Source organism: Erpetoichthys calabaricus, chromosome 13, assembly GCF_900747795.2.
Source record: "Erpetoichthys calabaricus chromosome 13, fErpCal1.3, whole genome shotgun sequence".
Classification (NCBI taxonomy): domain Eukaryota; kingdom Metazoa; phylum Chordata; class Cladistia; order Polypteriformes; family Polypteridae; genus Erpetoichthys; species Erpetoichthys calabaricus.
This window is the reverse complement of record NC_041406.2, coordinates 47,837,965-47,850,971: the sequence shown is the minus strand read 5'-3', so window position 1 is coordinate 47,850,971 and position 13,007 is coordinate 47,837,965. Positions and strand designations below refer to the sequence as shown.

At 38.3% G+C, this 13,007-nt stretch overlaps 1 protein-coding gene across 1 annotated transcript in view; it reads left to right on the top strand.

Moving 5' to 3' along the window:
- The window catches only part of LOC114664193 (polypeptide N-acetylgalactosaminyltransferase 15-like), a 60,070-nt gene that overhangs the window by 23,811 nt on the left and 23,252 nt on the right, over positions 1 to 13,007 (top strand). The gene's annotated exons all lie outside the window — the stretch shown is intronic.

The window sequence follows — 13,007 nt, the reverse complement described above, 5'->3', positions numbered from 1 at the left end:
TTATTTTTTCTTTTAGGAGTGTGTTATAGTGCCTTTCTTTAAAGCTAAATACTATAAACTGAATGGTAATAACTATCAATTTACTCTAATCCGACCCTGTCTTTAATTACTTTTAAAATGAAGCAGCATATTCAACAAAAGTATGCTTCATTTGTTTGATTTTCATAAAACATTTGCAAAATCAAGTTTATATTCTAGGTGAAAATATTTGCACATGTGTGTGATCATCAGATCTTTTTATTTGCACTTTTTGTTTATGATAGAAAGACATTAATTACACTAGGGTACTTTTAATGGAGAAATAATGTGTATGAATTCACATTTTCTCTGAAAGACTAAAGTTATGAAGTCAGGTTAACTGGTGACCCTAAATTATTCAGTATATAAGTGAGCATACGTATGATCAGGAGTGTACTATTAAATGAACATTTCCCTGTGTCTCCATAAATATTCTCCAAGTATTCCACGTTTCTTTCCATTTCCCACAGACAAGTTTGTTAGGCTGCTCAGTACCTCTGAACTGTTTAGGTGTGAGTGAGTGCAGGTGTGCCCAAATAAAGGTTGGTTGCTGCCTTGTGCCCAGTACTGCTAGATTAAGGTTTAGCTTCCTGCAACAGGCAGTGTGGCATAATTGTTAAGGCTTTGGACCTCAATCCGTGAGGCTGTGGATTCAAATCCTACCACTGACACTATGTGACCATGATCAAGTCACTTTACCTTCCTATGCTCCAATTGAAAAAACAAATGAAATGTAGGCAATTGTATCTCAAATTTTCAAAGTCGCTTTGGATAAAAGCATCAGCCAGGTAAGTTGTTAATAATAATAACATTGTTATGGTTAAAGCAGCCCCAGAAATAATTATTTTGTTTTAAAAAAAAAAAAGTGACTATAGGGCTACTATCCAGATCACCCCTTTTAATATATTCATAAAATTAAATAAAAACAATGCCACGGGCTCAACCAAAATAGACTGTGTCAGTCATCTTTCCATTTAAGTCTCTCTTGAAATGTATGCTGTCCTTCTGTTGGCGGCTAATTTTATATAGCGTCTAGGGCAGAAAGGGCGTGGCCAACTCAGGAGCTGTAGGTGGGGCTAGACCTTGTGATTAGTCTTTTTGTCAGAATTGAAGTGGAGGAAAGAGAAGACAGCATTGGCAACAGCTCCCCCTCTCATCCAGGAGTGATAGTACTTACCTTAACAGAGAAGGTAAGATGGTCCATAGGTGCACACATGTGACAATATATACTAGTTGGATTTCCAGTCCTCAAATAAAAGGAAAGGGAAAACATAGTCAGAGATGGGTGACTATGGAAGTTAACAACAAATTGGTCTTGCATAAAAGGAGTTAGGAGGTATATTTTAACTTCTTAAACCTGTCTAGCACCTGTCTGTGCTCTTTGTTATGCTTCTTCTTTAATTGGGCTCAATTTGGGGTAAGGGCTGATTGTGTCAATTAAATCCTGTACTTTTCACTTGTCCAAGGCTGTGCACACAGATTCTACAATGTAAAATCGCTGGAAAAATCATGTACTGAGACTTTGCCTTTATCAGTTAAAAGTGAACCTTAAAGACATGTCACATTACATGAATTTTCCAGCAATTTGTAGTCACAGACCTAGTTTACATAATCTTAAACAGGCAGTTGTGGCTTGCTCCCACAATCTCTAGTTGTGTAGTTTGATATGCCCAGCAACTCAGTTAAATCAGTCTGTAACTCATTTCGACTGTAAGTCAAAGGGGCAGGTTTGTGTGTTTATGAAAAATAACAACCATTTAGCACTAACCTGAAAGCACCATTCATATAATACACTTACAAGGAATACAGGTGTTTTGGATCTGAAAAATACAAAAGAAACTCGTGGCAGGGTATTATTGGCTGTCAGAAAAGGAGCTCATAATGCTTTGGAAATGTAACTGTGTGCTGGAAAGTTGTGAGAAAGTCATCCAATCTGACATACCCAGCCCTGCAATATGAGATGCTCAGGTGATGAGATCTACAACTAGTTGTCATGTAATGTGACATCAGCTGAACAATAATGTCTTTTGGAATGTGGAACAAAAACTAGAATAACCTTAAGAAAATGCCACACAGCCCCTTTCATACTCCATATGGAAAAATGACCAGGCATTGCATTGTAATCCAGGATGATGATGCAGCAACACTAAGATTAGAAAACATTACTTAAATTAAGAATCACTTGTTTTACAAATAAATCTTTACATTCATGCCAAATAGTAGAACTAAGATCAACCATCTGATAAGTTAAAAGGATGTTATTCTGATGAAAATGTTTCTTTAAAGGATACAGACACAGAAAAAATTGATCTTATATATTGCCTCAGTACTTTATTAAATATATCATATTTAATATATATTATATAATATATAAATATTATAATATTTATTAATATATATTTAATAAGCGTATCATTGATCACACAGCCCATTGTCAGTCAATGGTGCTAGTTTCGGTCATTATGCAAAGGTACTGTTTATAAGGTTGGAGAAACCTGCAGTCAACTGAGACTGAGGAAGTCACTTGGATGAGTGATGTAACATATCTCCCTGGAAAAGAACTATGTCCAGATGAACTGAATCAACTTTCTAGAATTTCCTTACCTGGATTATTGAGCATGCATCAATATACTTTATTAAACCATCTTTAAAGTAAAAGTATAAGTATTACATAGATGCTTGAGTAAGAGACTAATGATCTGCCACATTACTGACTTTCTGGAAAAACCCCAGCCTAAAATTAGTTAAGTGAAACAATGTAACACCTCATTTCATGTGCTTTTGCATTCTGTTTACTGTCCAAATGTTTCTCAAATATGTTTTAAGAATACTTATATGTGCCAACTGTGTGCTGTTGTTGTGGAACAATAATATATCTCTTTTTTGCATCTAGATAGTTACAGTTAGGTCCATAAATATTTGGACAGAGACAACTTTTTTCTAATTTTGGTTCTGTACATTACCACAATGAATTTTAAATGAAACAACTCAGATTCAGTTGAAGTGCAGACTTTCAGCTTTAATTCAGTGGGGTGAACAAAACGATTGCATAAAAATTTGAGGCAACTAAAGCATTTTTTTAACATAATCCCTTCATTTCAGGGGCTCAGAAGTTATTGGACAAATTAAATAACTGGAAATAAAATGTTCATTTCTAATACTTGGTTGAAAACCCTTTGCTGGCAATGACAGCCTGAAGTCTTGAACTCATGGACATCACTAGTTGCTGGGTTTCCTCCTTTTTAATGCACTGCCAGGCCTTTACTGCAGTGGCTTTCAGTTGATGTTTGTTTGTGGGCCTTTCTGTCTGCAGTTTAGTCTTCAACAAGTGAAATGCATGCTTAATTGGGTTAAGATCAGGTGACTGACTTGGCCATTCAAGAATTTTCCACTTCTTTGCTTTAATAAACTCCTGGGTTGCTTTGGCTGTATGTTTTGGGTCACTGTCCATCTGTATCATGAAATGCCACTCAATCAATTTGACTGCATTTAGCTGGATTTGAGCAGACAGTATGTCTCTGAACACCTCAGAATTCATTCGGCTGCTTCTGTCCTGTGTCACATCATCAATAAACAATAGTGTCCCAGTGCCACTGGCAGCCATGCACGCCCAAGCCATCACACTGCCTCCACCGTGTTTTACAGATGATGTGGTATGCTTTGGATAATGAGCTGTTCCACGCTTTCTCCATACTTTTTTCTTGCCATCATTCTGGTAGAGGTTGATCTTGGTTTCATCTGTCCAAAGAATGTTTTTCCAGAACTGTGCTGGCATTTTTAGATGTTCTTTAGCAAAGTCCAATTTAGCCTTTCTATTCTTGAGGCTTATGAGTGGCTTGCACCTTGCAGTGCACCTTCTGTATTTACTTTCATGCAGTCTTCTCTTTATGGTAGACTTGGATATCGATACGCCTACCCCCCGGAGAGTGTTGTTCACTTGGTTGGCTGTTGTGACGGGGTTTCTCTTCACCATGGAAATGATTCTGTGATCATCCACCACTGTTGTCTTCCATGGACGTCCAGGTCTTTTTGCGTTGCTGAGTTCACCAGTGCTTGCTTTCTTTCTCAGGATGTACCAAACTGTAGATTTTGACACTCGTAATATTGTAGCAATTTCTCGGATGTGTTTTTTCTGTTTTCGCAGCTTAAGGATGGCTTTTTTCACCTGCATGGAGAGCTCCTTTGACCACATGTTGTCTGTTCACAGCAAAATCTTCCACATGCAAGCACCACACCTCAAATCAACACCAGGCCTTTTATCTGCTTAATTGATAATGACATAACAACGGACTTGCCCACACCTGCCCATGAAATAGCCTTTGAGTCAATTGTCCAATTACTTTTGAACCCCTGAAATGAAGGGATTGTGTTTAAAAAAATGCTTTAGTTGCCTTACATTTTTATGCAATCGTTTTGTTCACCCCACTGAATTAAAGCTGAAAGTCTGCACTTCAACTACATCTGAGTTGTTTCATTTAAAATTCATTGTGGTAATGTACAGAACCAAAATTAGAAAAAGTTGTCTCTGTCCAAATATTTATGGACCTAACTGTATGTAATTACAGTACACATGGTAGGTGGAGGGCTTTCAGTAATCTGTAGATTAAGTAATATTGAAGATGGCTACTTTGGTATTTGTCCCTCACTTTTGTTGCTCTTTTAATTGTTAATTTACTAGTTAAATAAAGTGTTGTGGGGGCATCAGAAGAGCAATAATTGCTTAGGTATATAATATAAGAATAATGGCTGAATGTTCTTGATTTTTATCATATTTAGTTTAAAAGTAAGATGCACACTTTCAGTTTGCTTTAATGCTATTAAGATCCTTTAATTTTTTAATATCATTAATTTTAATTTTTTTTTAATCATTTTAATATCTCTGCATCACACCCCACGTTTTCCTGTATAGTACGTATACTTTCATGTGTTTATATGTCTGATAAAGGAAAGACAAACAGGAAAAGGTTTGGGGATTCACACCATATATTGTGAAATAATGCAGCAAAATCAAAGTTCAATAGAGCAATCACTATGGACTGAGTCCAAACAGAACTAAACTAGAGAGGAGAGGTGCTTGGCTTTTATAAGCGGTGGGCAGGAAGAGGCAGGTCCGTGATAGGAGTGGCGGAAGTAAGGTCAGTATAAGGGCATGGTCTGGACAGGGATGCGGAAGTTGCTTTCGGTTTAGCTGGGTTTCCCTTCTGATGACATTAGTACAGTTCATCAACCCCTGACACGACATCTTACCCTCAGTTAAGCCCTTTGACTGCCTCCTATGCATGAATGTGTGAGAGTGATGCTAAACACTTCCCAAAATTCTTTCTTGTAAATATAATTCTTTCTTGCTTTGATATATGATTATTGTAAATGATGTGTAAATTTAGCTTTAAGTAAACACTTTTCTGAATTCAACATTCAGTCCAGCCAATTTCATAATCCAGTTCAGAGTTGTAGAGAGCAAAAACCTATGCCAGGAACACTCAGTGCAAGGCAGAAGCAAAATCTTAATGAGATTCCATTTCATTGCAGGGAACACTCATGCTTATTGCCACACACACTCACACCAGGCGAGTTCAGAGTCACCAAATTAAAAGATCAATAATCAACACGCATAGGGCATAAAACATTTTCAAACTCTTGGAACCTTTCACATATATTGTTTTGAAATATGAAATGATAATGTATTTCTATGTGTTGTTTGCTACATATAATATCTATCTATTAGTTGTTTTAGCTCTCAATCTTCTCTTTTAAAAGATGTGTTCATTTGCTTTTTAATACTGCTATTTGACATTAAGCTTGAGCATGAGATGTGCTGTTTATACCACTTAAACAAAATAAGCAAAGTGGCAATCATAACACAAGTTTAATACTATGTAACATTAAAGGAGTACAGTGTAAGTGTAAGACAGCCCGACTTTTACTCCCTCAAACAGCAGCTACCTAGTGGTTATTTTGATGCTTGGCTACAGAAGTACTGATCTGACTCTGGTCCAAAATGTTTGCAGCCCTCCATTTTAGATGATATCTATGCTTTATATAAAATAAATATATTTGATTATTAGTGGAGGGAAGAGATAAGTAATGTAAACTTACCAATCAATTATTAGCAAAGACATAAGCAGCAAAAAGAATGTGTTTTAAATATACTTATTTGTGGTATTCATTCTTGTTTCCATAGGAACATTTTCAAATATTCATTTTCATTCCCATGCTGGATTGACATTTGTCCTGTTCTTTTGAGATGCCAAAATTGTGGCCAGAATTCTAACAGACTTGCTTGCATTCTTACAGTTGTCTAACATCTGTGTCACACAGTTATGCAATAATTTGAAAGAGTAACTATAGCAACCAAACCACTTCTGGGTGTTTTTTCATATGTCTCTTGTTTACTAGTGCCAACATATGTTTTGTGGAGAAAGTGTGAACTTTGACTTTTTTTTTTACCCACTATCCATTTTGGTATTTTCTCTCACAATTTACCATTCAAATCTTGAACATGCTCTGAAGTTGTACTGGGAAATAAAGCACAAAAAAATGCAATAAAGCAAGAAAACACTGAGCAAATTGTAGTCAAATAACATGCCTTGTTTGTATGTTGAAATTAAAGACAGAGGGTGCAAGTATAGTACTAGGTTTCACAAATTGTTTAAATGAAATGATTAGCATAGGTGTACCCTATAGCTAAACAGCATAACTGAAGAGATCTGAAGAGAAAAGGTCTAATCCTAATCTGAAAATATAAAAAGGCCTAACTTCTACTTAGTTTGTTATAGCAGTCAATGTTTTTTTATCTTTTGTCTAATTTATTTATCAAGTTCATATTTCATGTGTTTTTTAAAATATCTTTTGTTAAGAAGGAACAAACATTGGCAATTATTGAATTTTACACGTCTGCGTTGTTAATGACTTGGGTGATATTGCAGCTCCATGGTACAGTAATGGCCGAAATTATCGGCACCCCTGGAATTTTCCTTGAAAATGCACCATTTCTCCCAGAAAACTGTTGCAATTACAAATGTTTTGGTATACACGTTTATTTCCTTTATGTGCATTGGAACAATACAAAAAAACAGAGAAAAAAAGCCAAATCTGACATCATTTCACACAAAACTCAAAAACCGGGCTGGACAAAATTATTGGCACCCTCTACTTAATATCTGATTGCACGCCCTTTGGAAAAAATAACTGAAATCAAGCGCTTCCTATAACCATCAACAAGCTTGTTACACCTCTCAACTGGAATTTCCGACCACTCTTCTTTTGCAAATTGCTCAAGGTTTCTCAGATTTGAAGGGCGCCTTCTCCCAACAGCAATTTTGAGATCTCTCCGTAAGTGTTCAATCAGATTTAGATCCAGACTCATTGCTGGCCACTTCAGAACTCTCCAGCGCTTTGTCTTCAACCATTTCTGAGTGCTTTTAGAGGTATATTTGGGGTCATTGTCCTGCTGGAACACCCATGACCTCTGATGCAGACCCAGGTTTCTGACACTGGGCCCTACATTGCGCCCCAATATCTTTTGGTAGTCTTCAGATTTTATGATGCCTTGCACACAGTCAAGGCATCCAGTGCCAGAGGCAGCAAAACGTCCCCAAAACATCTTAGAACCTCCACCATGTTTGACTGTAGGAACTGTGTTCTTTTCTTTGTAGGCCTCATTCCGTTTTCTGTAAACAGTAGAATGATGAGCTTTACCAAAAAGCTCTACCTTGGTCTCATCTGTCCACAAGACGTTCGCCCAGAAGGATTTTGGCTTCCTCAAGTATATTTTGGCAACTCCAGTCTGGCTTTTTTATGATTCTGTGTCAGCAGTGGGGTCCTCCTGGCTCTCTTGCCATAGCGTTTCATTTCGTTCAGATGTCGACGGATAGTTCGAGCTGACACTGTTGCACCCTGAGTCTGCAGAACAGCTTGAAAATGTTTTGAAGTTGATTGGGGTTGTTTATCCACCATTCGGACTATCCTTCGTTGCAGTCTTTTATCAATTTTTCTCTTCCGTCCACGTCCAGGGAGATTAGCTACAGTGCCATGTGTTGTGACCTTCTTGATTATGTTGCGCACAGTGGACAAAGGAACATGAAGATCTCTGGAGATGGACTTGTAGCCTTGAGATTGTTGATATTTTTCCACAATTTTAGTTCACAAGTCCTCAGACAATTCTCTGCTCTTCTTTCTGTTCTCCATGCTTAGTGTGGCACACTCAGACACACAACAGAAAGGTTGAGTCAACTTTTCTCCATTTTAACTGGCTTCAGGTGTGATTGCTATATTGCCAGCACCTGTTTCTTACCACATGTGAGTTCAAACGAGCATCATATGCTTGAAATAAAATGATTTACCCACAATTTTGAAAGGGTGCCAATAATTTTGTCCGGAGTTGGAGTTCTGTGTGACATGATGTCAGATTTGGCTTTTTTTCTCTGGTTTTTTGTTGTGTTGTTCCAATGCACATAAAGGAAATAAACATGTATATACAAAAACATTTGTAATTGCAATAATTTTCTGGGAGAAATGGTGCATTTTCTGGGAAAATTCCAGGGGTGCCAATAATTTCAGCCATGGCTGTAAGTCTGTTGAAACCTGCTCCTGGGAGTTTAGTGCATGGTGTATGCAATGGTTGAGAAGATCATCTGTGAGCCTTTTGTGGCTCTGATTCGTAATTAGAATCATCATTAAAAATCCCAACTCACAGATTTAAGTATATCCAAAAAAGATCAAAATGTAAGTGGCCAGTATGTGACAATTAGTGTATTGCTAAGTTCCCCCTAATTGGGCTTTGCTGTTGTTGATTTGTAGCCTGATCATCTCTAGCTGAAACATTCTCTTAATAATACTGGGTAACACAGTTTTGGCTTTGACTGTCCATGTGAGAAGATTCTTGAAGTTTTCAAACCATGTCTTTGGTAGTAGGTTTTGTGCCGTGTTTGCCATTATGGATGCAATTAGAAGTCAAGCAAAGTGACACCTTTTATTGGCTAATCGAATAGATTAAAAATATGCAAGCTTTCGAGGCAGCTAAGCCCCCTTCTTCAGGCAAGATGAACTCAGATGTCATTTAATCACATCTTGCCTGAAGAAGGGGCCTTAGCTGCCTCAAAAACTTGCATATTGTAATTTATTCAGTTAGCCAGTAAAAGGTGTCATTTTGCTTGACTCCTGATTGTAAACTATGTCTTGAAATTCTCAGTAAAACTGAAAAGCACTTCCACCGTTAGAGGAAGTGATGTCTCATTTAGAGCATCACTGACATCACCCTTTAGATCATTCAGAAAAAAGTCCAAGCGGATGTGAAACAGGATCAGTTTTTCAAGTACATCTCCGGCACTTGTGCTACCCTCCTGCAGTTGCAGATTGAGTTTTTTTAGGTTGCTAGTGATGTCACAGAAATCTGAAATGGGCTCTGGACTCTGGATTTCCCATTAAAGAAGAAACCTCTTAAGCTTTGGCAGACGCCTGGCTTTAGAGAGATCTGGTTATTTCATTTTGTAGCACAAAGAATTGTTCCACAACCTGGTAACTATTCAGTTATCATATAGTGAGCTGGAGGAGGCCTGAATATTTTCTTTCACTGTCTTTAAGCAGCATATTAAAAAGTTGGTGTTGCAGGTTTACAGTAGAGTAAAGGTGGTTAACAGTCATTTCCTTCATTTTATTGGGGAACCTTGCACACAAAAAAGTTTGCATTATACAGTGAAGTAAGTTCACACTAGGATGCCCTACTGCTGAACATAAAAAAAAAGTGTATCTCTTTGTGGACAATTGAGTGACTTCTGTCAGTAATCAAGAGATCTGTTTTATTTAGTCATAAAGAATTCTCTTTGAAAAACCCTTTCACAGCATCGCTTCACCAGCTGTGCTAACCTTCAGTGGCAAATGGCACAACACGTACTCCTTTAAGATTTTGCCATTAAAGTATCATATAAACATCTACAATTCAGTAGTATGTGTATTGTCCATCCACTTGTCAACTGTAATAGACTTGTGACTAACTGATTTCAGGTCTGGGAAAAGAGATGATAGAAAATCGTTATAAAAGAAAATCATTATAAAGAATTTTGACCTAAAGCACTACTCACAAACATGCTTGTTTTTTATTCAGTTTTTCCTAGAAAAAAAGTCCCTCCAGCATTGGCAAAATGTATTGGTTTGCCAGTTTTGCTTCCACAAAAGACTTGCCTTTTCTAGCTAGCTCCAAGGCCTCAAGAATGAAACACATGGGACCATTTTCTCAACATTTTTTGCAGCTGTCAGAAGGGTAATTGAGGTGAAAAACTTAACAGAGCAGCAATCCTGTCTTGTCTGGTTGTGCTACAAAGCAGGAAAACACTATGGAAGTTAGCATGTTTAGTTCTCAATTTTGTTAACCAAAGAGGTAGTTTGACTCATCAAACACATTGAAATAACTTTGGCATATGTTGTCAAATTCCTTTGTCCAATTAGGATTTAAATGTTTTTACTATTTACCCTACTGCACTTACGGATTCCCATAGCTGCTAACCCTGATGCATTATCTTATAGTTGGCTGGTAACCAGAGGACTACCAGAGTAACTGGTGTAGAAATGCTGTTGTAGAAATTAAGGACTGTGTTCAATGTTAAAAGGAGACCTATATGTGCCTGCTATTTAAAAGCAATTTAAACTTTTCTGTATGGAATTTAAGATGAGTAGTTAATTTCATAAAAAATATTGGACGTCAATTGGTCGGCTGTTTGAAATTAATTTGCAGGCCTAAAATGGATAGAGTTTGAGTAATAGTGCTGTATAGGATTAAGTAGGTTTGAGAATGTTACATTATTTTTTATAAGTATACTCTGCGGTGGGCTGGCGCCCTAGCTGGGGTTTGTTTCCACCCTTGTGCCCTGTGTTGGCTGGGATTGGCTCCAGTGGACACCCGTGACCCTGTAGTTAGGATATAGTAGGTTGGATAATGGATGGATGGATAAGTATACTGTACATCTGTGAGGTGATTTAACTTTAATTTACTTCAATAAACTTGGAAGAATGTATTGAAGTCACTGGGGAAGGATAAACTGAGCTAGTTTTGAGTTGATTATAATGGTTCCGTGGTCTTTTTAAGTATCCCTGATGGCTTGGGAAACATCTGCCAACTATGCTGGACTGATTATTGTGAGCAAAACTGTGAGGCAGCAATGCTATCCATTGCTCCACTGTGCCTCTCTAAGATATAATTAATAGAATTAAATATTAGAACAGTAAAATTTCTTGCATAGAGTGTCATATAGGAAGCATGAATTCAGTAAGGCTTGCCTCCCACAGATTCAATAGCAGGTACTCACCTTATACAAACTGAAAAGTTGTTTTTTTTTTCTCTGATGCTTTTGCTTGTTCACTGCCACTGCTATCTAGATAGATAGATAGATAGATAGATCTAATGCACAACATGCATGTGAACTCTTCACTCCTTCCTGTTTGCTTCCACTGCACAACATTCTGAGTAATACTATGAAAGGGGTAGACTCAGTATTAGAAAGAGGTCACATACAAGTCCATACAAAAAGAAATTACCTTTAAGACATGAATACACAGACTCATTACCAGTTTCCTTCTGTGTGTGTGTTTTATGTTTCACTCGTTTTCTGCTCTGTTGGAGGGTGGGGTGGTTTTGCCCCCTCCAATATTGGCTGCTACAGCTCTGTGTAACTTCGTAAAGCATTATAGAGTGCTGGGAAAAAAAGTTTGCCTAAGCCAGCCTCATGCTTAATTTCCAGGAAAATATTTTGCAAACAAGGAGACCAGCGAACATAGCATATTCCCTGTGAAAAACATTTTGGTGAATTTTGCCGAGGAGCACTAATGAACAGCATAGTGGAAGAATATTTCACTGTATCAAAGTGTAGAAACAGATCAATGTACAAGGATCTGAACTTGTCAGTGGAGATCAAGACATGTATTGGCTCCCACATGTGCAGTTTTGAGGTCATTGAATAGCAGACATTCAGAAAGAGACTATGGAAAGCCCACAAGTTTACAAAGAAATTGATAGGCTGGGAACATTGTTCTGTCATTAAATTCCTTACAAAGGAAAGGAAGAAGCCAAAGGAAATGCATGAGAGGTTGTATGCTGTGTATAGTGATGATGCACCATCGTACTATAAGGTGAAGTTTTAGCAGTTTTATTAATTATACATATTCAATAGACTGGGTGGCGCAGTGGTAGCGCTGCTGCCTCGCAGTTAGGAGACCCGGGTTCACTTCCCAGGTCCTCCCTGCGTAGAGTTTGCATGTTCTCCCCATGTCTGCGTGGGTTTCCTCCGGGCGCTCCGGTTTCCTCCCACAGTCCAAAGACATGCAGGTTAGGTGGATTGGCGATTCTAAATTGGCCCTAGTGTGTGCTTGGTGTGTGGGTGTGTTTGTGTGTGTCCTGTGGTGGGTTGGCACCCTGCCCAGGATTGGTTCCCTGCCTTGTGCCCTGTGTTGGCTGGGATTGGCTCCAGCAGACCCCCGTGACCCTGTGTTCGGATTCAGCGGGTTGGAAAATGGATGGATATTCAATAGACTGCATCTTGATAGACTTATGGTGTGACAGTGTAACAAAACAGTTATATTCGACTTGTAAGCCATCTCATTATTACCGTTGAAAAAAGACAAACATTTTGGAAACTTGATAAAGTTGTCCAACCCTTAAAATGTCCAGAAATTCAGTTGAACATCCATCCATCCATCCATTTTCCAACCCGCTGAATCCGAACACAGGGTCACGGGGGTCTGCTGGAGCCAATCCCAGCCAACACAGGGCACAAGGCAGGAACCAATCCTGAGCAGGGTGCCAACCCACCGCAGGACACACACAAACACACCAAGCACACACTAGAGGGACAATTTAGAATCGCCAATCCACCTAACCTGCATGTCTTTGGAATGTGGGAGGAAACCGGAGCGCCCGGAGGAAACCCACGCAGACACGGGGAGAACATGCAAACTCCACGCAGGGAGGACCCAGGAATCGAACCCAGGTCCCCAGATCT